Raw genomic sequence first — 9,979 nt, forward strand, 5'->3', positions numbered from 1 at the left:
CTTTTTGTATTCCATTTGATAGAAATAAAAATTGTTTAAACTTGTGACATGATATTAAATCTTTTTCAAAGATAAAAATTGTTTGTATTTTGTCCTTAAAAAAAGTTTTTTTTTAGGAGACAGGCTAAATAAGTTAATGTCATAGGATTTCATCAAAAGTCAGCATTTCGTCACGATCCGATTTTACATTCGGTTTACAAACGTTTTTTGCAGGAAATGATTAGGAACTTGTTATTATTTTTTTAATAGAAACGTGTAATATGCCTCTGTTTTTTCAAAATAATGATATTTTTATTTAATATTACGTCATTTTACCCATTTATGACGTTGATTTTGACGTAGTTAACACCGTACACGGGTCAATGGTCATTCACAAGTACGAGGGTCATTCAAAAAATACGTAGACAATGTTCCTTATCATCACATTATTTTTACAAATCTTAATATCAGTAAATTTTTAAATGTTAAAAGATATATTTTAAAGAATTCTGAAGTTTCATTCTATTTGATTAAACAGAACTCATACTAGACAATTTTAAATGCATGATTTTGTCAACGGAACGGTCAAAAACAGTGTAACGTCAAAAAAATTAAAGAACATTTCTCAAAAAAAAATTGGTGACATCCGGTCATCTTATTGGAACAGACACCAAATATAAAATCATTTTTGATTTAAATAAGATTGTCAATGTTTTCAAATCCTTTACCATGTAACTCTGCTCTTACAGGTTCCGCAAAATTTTAGCCCACCTCACGTTTCATGACGTTACAAATTCTTTTGACAAGATTTTGAACTATAATCTGTTTCACTTGCTCGCCCAATTTAAATCTTTACCCCTCAAAAATTGTCTGTTATATACAAGTACAGCTCATTTTATGTTTAATTATGTCTCTAGCTGTTTCAGTTTGTTTTAAAAGTTTCCAAATGCAAAACAAAATTATATTACTAGTTGCCCGTGACGTCCTTAAGACACTTTTTTAACATCAAGACTATGCCATGTCTTAGAAATGGATGTCTTTTAAACAAAGCAATGTATTACATTAACTTTTTGCTTTTGAAGAAATGTCCAATACTAAATTTAATTTGTAAATTTTAGCAAACAATTTTAAAGAGGTATGGCTATAGATATGAAAAGTGAATAATCAGTCAATAACTCAATTTTGGCCCTGCTCCATGACCCCATTTTTGCTGTCTTAAATCTTTAATAATTTTGACAAAAAACAAGAAATATTCCAATTTCTTTGCTGTATATGTGTGTGTTTAAAATATATGTACCAAATTTATAAATTGCGTTAAATAAAAAAAGTTATGACAAAAGCTACGAACTTTTTGAATGATGAGTAATGATTTAAGTTTTTTTTCGGCAAAGAAAAATTCGCACTATATTAATTCAAAAAGGATTTCAACAAGGTTTGCATTACGAAAGTTAACTTTGCATGATAGGCCAGTCGTTGGAGGAAAATTAAAATAAATAGGCGAGAAACGGTTTTTATGAAGTTGATAAAATCGGTACAGAATTGATTTTTTGTAATTATTTAAAGAAGTTTAACCTATACATAAAAAAAGGCTGCAACGTTATTGTTGACAAAACGAAATTTAAAAGTTTATTAACGCACGATCACGCACGATTAAAACTCCGAACGATTGAGATCTCGCACGATACACGAACGATTCTATACGGTTGTTTTGTCAGCAATAACGTTGAAGCCACTGTATCACTGAGTTGTATTTTACCTGACTTGTTTTTCACCAATTGCCGGTTTTTTTTTTGTTTTTTTTTTATTTGTTTGTTTGTTTTTTTAATTATTATTTTTTTTAAACAGAATTTTACATATTATTATTGTATATGTAAGGCTCTCTACACGTCCGACCGGTCAACAGGGGTGCCCACCCCTTTTGAAAATATGATTTTATCTCTGAAATTTCCAGAGATTTATATATAAGTCTTTTCACAGAATTATGTTGTTTTAGGTTTTTATAATTTTTTTACTACCGGTTTTATACAGTATTTATAAAGCGCCTTATATAGTAAATAACCAACCACCCTAAAGCACTGTATAACATAGTGAGAATACATGTACAATTATAAAAATATTGAAACATTATCAGGAATCGAGGTAATGTTGAATGACACAAGAAATAAAAATGTGGGATTGATATCCTTTATTAAAAACAAAATATTGAAGAAAAAAAAAACAGCAAAAAATAAAAATACAATCAAGCGAAAGAATTATCATAATAATAAATTATTCAACTTAAATCACATATATGATTATATATGCAGCAATTCTCGTTTTTAAAAAGTTTATTTGTATCATCTGTCCTTAACTCATCAAATATAACAAAAATTAATTAAAGCCTCCCTATAAAGACGGAATAAAGATGTTTTATGTGAAAGGGTGCACAGACAAACATAAACGCAAATATAAAGGTAGACAGTTCCAGAGGGATGCTACAGGCACTTGAAGACGTCTATTGCCCTAAATAGAAGATCGGTTTAACTGTCTTAGCAGTGTCTGATGGCTTGCTGATCTTAGGGAACGTCCAGGTCGATAGATGTTGGTGAGGTTTTCAATGTATCTCGGTGCCATGTTCTAATTAACTTTGTATGTATAAAGAAGAATTTTGTATTGGACGCGTTTAACAATTGGTAGCCAATGCAAAGGCTTGAGAATGGTAGTACTGTAAATTCTTAATTATATACGCAAGGAATTAATTATCGTGTAATTTCGCAAGAAGCATCGCTTGCAAAATCAAATTACTTACTTTAATTTTCTTGTGCTGAAATCCCTGTAAATTCTATTGATCAACCTTCCATTTTAAAAAAATTATTTTCGCTCTTTGATGTTGAATTGTCATTTCACGATAATAAATTCTCGAGAAAAATAAAGAATAAACAAAATAATGTTCTCCGTCCTTTTGGTACGGGTAATGCAAGGTGCCGCTATATTCTTTGCTGTTTGGCTAGATCGCTTTTATTTGTACCATAAAGTGAATCATTAGCATACTCGAGCATAGAGGCCACAAGTGCACAGACTATAATCTGGAAGGCATTCTCTGTAATCATAGGTCGTGTTCTACCATTGTTCCTTAGATTGAAGTAGCATGCACGAGGAATGGACGTATTTTGCTTTTGAATGCTGAGATACCTATCAAACCGTACACCGAGGTACTTTACGCTGCTTGTCTCACTAATGACGGTGCAACTAAAGTTCAGTAAAAACTATAAAATCTGTTTTATTCTCGTTTAGTTTTAGCGTTTTGGTGCACATTCACTGTCTCAAACGTCTCAAAACAGTGTTATTCCACATGTCCCTAGGTTTAACGAGGCCGAGTCTAATTATTTCTGCCCAAGGGATTTTGATAATTTTTTGATAACTAATTTTTACTGTTATATTTATTGTTTTAGGATTAAAAAATCGAATGTTTACCACCTCGATTTCTTAGGGGGTCATCTCAAATGTTGTCAAACTTTACTATTGGAACCTATGGGAATTTTTTGGAAAATGCCAAATTATGACATATTTTCCATATTTTTTGTACTTCTGCCCTAGGGATTTCTTCTTCATTCAAGTAAATGGAAGTTAATGTAAAAGTTACCAAATTGTGAAATTTCAAAAAAATTCACCACGATTGATCTGTTGTAGTTATTATGTTTATTTTTTTCATTAAAATTGAAATATTACGGTACAAATTCATATCTTTGCAGATAAATTTTCGGCGCATACACTTTTATTCGGCAGAAGTAGCAATTTTTAGTATGTCACCAAACTATCTAGTATGTTTCTTGGGAAGTTATGTCATCAGTTTTTAGTACAATATTCATCGACGTCTTGAACATACAAGTCATGCGTCACTCTTTAGCGTCATATTGCTTACAAAATCCGAATATGGTGACGTTGTTAGAGCCATTTCAACGTTCTTTTTCCAATTATTGTCCGTAAAATCACATTTTCAGCAGGAGTTACAAATAATGTTAATTTTGTATTAAAATTAAAATAATTTTCAAAAGTTCTGTCACACAAATGACTGCATGAAATTATAAAGCTGCACAATGTGTCACTCGAATTAGACTCGGCCTCGTTAAAAACAAGGTAAGCTTTAGAATCACCAGCATAACTATGATGGTGTATGTTGTTTTGGAACAGATGCTACCAATAGGTTTGGAAAGATTATTAAATCAATTGCTGTTAGTTATCTTAACCTCGCATTATTTAAGTGTCTGAAGCCATTGTCCTTTGATGTAAGTGTCTCTTTAAGTTCGATCTGAAAGCTGTGACTTCCTCCACGTCCCCTCCCTCCGGGAATTCTAAATATGATTTTGATTCTATCAGCTCCATTAAAGAAAGTGGCAATTTTCTCATTGCACTTTCTTCTAGAGCCACAAGAAAAAGAACATTTTCACCATTTCGGGAATATATAGATTCCATTCGAGCCATGTTCAGTTCAAACATACACCAGTATGATTCTAAAAACTGTGACGTCATAATACAAACAGTTTGTCTGCTGTTATGAATGGCGTTTGTGATGTTATCTTCAATTCCTGTCCCTGGAATAAAATCACGATGATGTATACACAGCCTCAAGTCGCATTTATCTTCGAGGAACTTCACTAAGGAAATAACGAACTGTCGGTCATTTTCAGCATAGGACACAAAGGCATCAAAGTGATACTCTTTTCCATGATATTTCCTGTTACGTAGTTCATCGTCTTTGTACTTTTCCCTTGCAACATAATACATATATCTTAATTTCCACCTATATCTATAAAGAATGCGACTGAGAGTGGTTGTCAAGGCAACGATTATTAATGACGTCATAATCACGATAAGAAGAGTATAAGAAAAACATTGTTTCTCCAAAGTTTGAAGTAGATTTTCAATGTCAGAAAAATGGATGTTTGATGAATTTAAGAAAACACAAGAATAGTTATGGAAATACAGAAATTTGATATTTTTTGAAAACTGCATCCACTTTATAAATTCCAAGTTTTCACAATTGCATCTTAATCTGTTACTTTTCAAATTCACTGAGATTTCTCTTCTTTGTGAAATGAATCTAATGCCTTTCTTGTTTTCGTATTCAAATATGATAACTGATTATTAGAGAGGTCTAAATTTGAGAGATTTGTCATATGATTTATCGGTATCGAAAATTTATTCAAAGAATTATAACTCACATCAAGATTTTCCAATTTATTCAAATTACGGAAAATTTTATCCGGAAGAGATACAATCCTGTTCCGCATTAAATCCAAAGTGGTCAACCTACGAAGATATTTGAAAATATCTCCATTCCCATCCATTTCTAAAGTTTCACCCAATGCATTATGTGACAGGTTGAGGTAAGATAAACTTCTAAAATACTGAAAGAAATTCGATGAGATATGACCGCAAAAATTATTGGAGAAATCTACATACTGAACACTTTCAAATCCTATGATAGGACCGTTCAATTCGTATATGATATTATTTTGCATGTAGATACGTGTCAACATGTGAGCCGTTTTGAAAACATAATCCTGTAGGGTAAATTTGTACAAATTGTCATGGAAATAAAGGAAATGGCCAAAATATACTAATATTGTATTTTCCTTTCAAGGATAATGATAATTTAGGGCTCTTCGTCAAAATATCATTAGGTTCTGCAAGCCTTTTGCCGACTGCTCTGGTATCATTACAGTTTATCAAAAATTCGGTTGTTACCACTTGACGGAAAGAAGCTTGAAAACTCACATTGAGAATGATTACGTTAGGCAAATCACCAAACTCCGCCAAATAAAACCCAAAACTCAGAATGTTATTCGCCAAATTTAGATGTTTGAGAGACTTTGGTAATTCTGTTAGAACCCCTGTTTCAAGACTGTTGATGCGATTTGACGCCAAATTCAGTTTCTCTAGTTTTGTGTGCCTGAGAAAAACAGTATGATATTTCATGAGATTGAAACTGACACCGTAGGTGCATTGTAATTTTTAAAATTTGAACTCGAATTGAAGTAGAATTTCGTAAGTCACTCGATACATTAACAATAACTTCTATAGTTAATTCCTGATTATTTGAAATATCAAGATGTAGAATGTTTGGGGAGTTCTCAAAAGCACCGAGCTCAATAGACCTAAGTTTATTGCTAGAAACGCTTATATTTCTCAAGTTTTTATAGTTGCCCAATGACACTGTATCCATTTTTTGCAGTATGTTTTCAGATAAATCTAGATACTGTATTCCCCTAGGAAGACTTTCTGGAAATGTTGAAAGACTGTTTCTTGCAAGATTTATTCCTGTGACGTAATTGTTGAAAGACGGTGTCGTTGTGAGATTAAGGTTCTCACAATTTGCCCACAGTTGTCCTTGATAGTTTTGACATCTACATCTTTCGTCGGACGAACATTCCAGAGATTCCACTTTGAAGTATGTTGCAAATAAAACAGAAAGGCAAAGCAGACAAAACATGGCGTCTGAATGCTTCGATTTTCTACAAGCAAATAGGGAATATAAGGTCATGTATTAAAGAACGATACGAGTAATGAGATATCTTTCAAAATATTTGGCTGCGCTCTCCCAACTGACTTACTAGAATTGGCCGGCTTAAAACGTTTTTTTTACATTCTAGGACAGGATATTTTGTTTTCCTTTTGAATTGTCTTATTCCGCCAACAAATATAGTGAAATTTTCGGGAAAAAATGAATTGCCCATCTCCATGTACCCATTGACCCAATAATTTACCATTAGTCGGGAGAGGAAAGAAACGTTATTTTAAAGATGACCTGATGAAATTTCTTTTTTTTTTAATTTTGTATTAAACGTTTTTAAGAAAAAACATACCTCTAAATGAAATATCTCTTCTATAATTTACTCTCTCTGTAAGAAAAGAAAGATAAATAAAGGCGTTGGTTTTGATTAGAAATATCATGTAGTTAAGATTAATTATATTGCGATGATTGAAAAAAAACTAATGCCAGAAAACATGAACATTTCAAGACCGAAGGATTGAAATTAAGTGAGATGGATAAGATTTCAACAATTTAAGTACAACTGGATGAGTGGAGGGACTTTTTTAGTTAATTCATGTAGTAAAAACGCGAATAAAATCAGTAAGGTAGACTGCAGGCAGTTTCAACGGGAAGGTCATATCATGTCTGTTTCTCATAGAGCAAATTGCAATACCCCTTTCTATTACTTAGTTGACGTTTTCCTGCACTGATCACAATTTTATTTGGCACAAAAAATGGGATTGAAAATAATAATTCAAATTTATTTCCGGAGGAAAAGTCTTAAAAGATATTCCTCGTAATTATTGTTGAAAAAGTTTCATAATCGAAGCCGTATGAAATTTTACCATTTTTTGTATTATATGTTTTTTTTCACCGAAAGGAATTTCTTTTATATAAAAAATATATATTACGATAATTGAGGGTTTGAACTTTTTAGAAATAATTCTTCGCAGTATAAAATGTGTAGACATTTCAAAAAAAATCTTCCGGATTTTATTGCAATGTTTTTATTTTGTACGAATGTGACCTCTTATCCATAATTGCACTGCGCAATACAAAAAAAAAAAAAAAAAAAAAAAAAAAAAAAAAAACTTTGGGCTATTCTAAATTACTATGTAGAAATAGATAGATAACTTACCAAGTCTTTGCCACACATTCTTTTAAATACTATTCATCCTCATGAAGAAGAGATTTGTATTTATATAAATTATAAATAAATTTCTACAACATGAATCATTTCTAAATATCCATTTGGAAAAAAGGGTCGATCTGAATAATTTACTGTGGACGCCACGACAACAAATCATGAATGATGAATATAACACCTTACCCCTGTTCCTTGTTCGGGAAATTTAACGTCCGCAATGTGATAGCTCTAAATACGTAAACATTTTGTTGATGTGAACTAGAAAGAATTAAATATCATGTTGTATTTCAATCACTTTATTCGTGCCATTCAGACAGAATTTGATGAAATATGAACTTTAATTGGGACATAAAATTACCTTTTGCATATATACCATTGTGTATATCAAATTTATTATTTTAATTTTTACAGATTTGCATTGTAAAACACGCATTAATGTTATGCATAGTTGAGAAAAGGTAGTACTACGTTTTTGAAAAGATTACCCTCTCGTCTCTTTTCTTGGCTTAATTGTACTTAATGCATATTTAGGTAAGTATTCCAATTAGTAAATAGAAAGGTACAGAAAAGCAATAACATAAGGTAACATCTTTAGAAATACACGTTGTCCTAATAAATAAAATAAGCTGAGTATTAATAATTATGATGAGTAAATTACCTCCGAATGGATGTTTGTAGGGAGAAGGAAGCATTTATATTTTAAAATGCCAAAAAAAAAATTAAATATTCTCTCTCTCTCTCTCGCCCTCTCTCTCTCTCTCTCTCAAGTAAGACATACGTGTTCAAATATATTTGTAGATACTTAAATATTCAAGTCAATTTTCCTTAAGATCCTTCGCAAATTAGAATATTGTACAATTTCTCATGAACTACAATGAATAATCATGAATATCTCCATGTGACGTATGTCATATCTTTTTTTCCTTTTAATTTCTTGTCATGTTATTCAAATTTGGTACAAATATTTTTGCAATAATTTCAAATGATTTGTTTCAATTTTTTTTTAAATCACGATTTATTCAAAACTTAATAATGTCTGTAGTCATATTCCCCAAAAATGGGGTTAAAAAGAAAACAGCCTAGAAATTAAAATTAAGAATTGTTTCATCGATTGGTATTCCAATTATGACTTAATATTTTGCTTCGTTGAAAAGAAAGTAACTTAGAAGATAGGTAGTCCTCATTGAAAACGACAAAACCGATGACATTTTAGAACGTCACAGAGCAGCAGATGATTATGCAATTTTAAGTTTTACTCAAGAAAAATCCTAAATAAACTCTAAATATGTTATTGGGAAAAAATGTCACAAGCGAGTTGTACATGTGTGTACAAAGAATACAGGCAGTATTTGAGTGAAGGAGACTATGTATCGGACGAGGACAGTCTGTAAAGAAACGGTTTAACTCTAAAAATCTAAGAAAAATTTTTGAAACAGTTGAAACGTTAAGGAAAACATGGGCCTTTCAAAGTTGCTTATCTTGTGAAAGCAAAATTAAGTTATAAAAGAAATTCAAACCTAAACAAAGGAAATTATACAACGAAAACAATTCTTTAAAAAATAAATGTCAAATACTAAAAAAAAATTTAATAACAGAGCATTGGAGTATGCTGTGTTAAATGTAAAGGGATAGTATTTTTTATTAATATTTTTTTTTCTTTTTTAGAAATTCTTGACTCTTCTTTTTTAAGTTGCCGCGGCATTGCCGTGTGATCCGCGAGTACAAAACATGATTTTAAAATGAGGTAAATTGATTTCATTTGACCTAAAGTAAAACAGATTAGACATACGAGTAAGTCCACGAACTTTTCGAACAACCCTTGTACAAAATGCTATTAAAAGTTCTGTCAAACATACTTCATTAAAAATGCAACTGCAAAACCAGCACTTTCTTTTATTGAAAAATTAATGTGATGATCTCTCCCTGATATAAATGTACTTTTGCATTGGGGATTGAGAATCGAATAAATCTTATGTCAAAATCTTGAGAACTGATATATGGAGCTGAGATGAGTATTGCTGTCTAAAGTAAGAATGTAAGTTTCTTGCAAATGTTTCTTTTAATTTGTTTCAAGTTTTGTCAAATGATATTCATGAATTTGAAGTCTTGACTACAATGTACTCGAGAGGCAGAAATATATAAATATGTTTTTAAACCACAAATTTAAAGATACCTTAGTCTCCAATAATTTCAAATGTATCGATCTGATGTAAGCGTGACTATGTAACATACCAGAATTTTATATGTCCTTTAAAAATATTGTACATGTAATGTTAAATGCTTAAATCGTGATTACTGGTATTCTTAATTTTAGATTTTAGATTTTGATCTAGATGAAA

At 31.0% G+C, this 9,979-nt stretch overlaps 1 pseudogene; it reads right to left on the reverse strand.

Moving 5' to 3' along the window:
* Positions 1-4,200: 4,200 nt before the first annotated feature.
* On the reverse strand, positions 4,201-7,980 carry LOC134237420 (toll-like receptor 4; annotated as a pseudogene).
* Between the last annotated feature and the right edge of the window lie 1,999 nt (positions 7,981-9,979).

This window comes from Saccostrea cucullata, unplaced genomic scaffold, assembly GCF_032062105.1.
Source record: "Saccostrea cucullata isolate Sc308-1 unplaced genomic scaffold, CSIRO_AGI_Scuc_v1 ctg3386, whole genome shotgun sequence".
In the NCBI taxonomy this organism is placed as follows: Eukaryota; Metazoa; Mollusca; class Bivalvia; order Ostreida; family Ostreidae; genus Saccostrea; species Saccostrea cuccullata.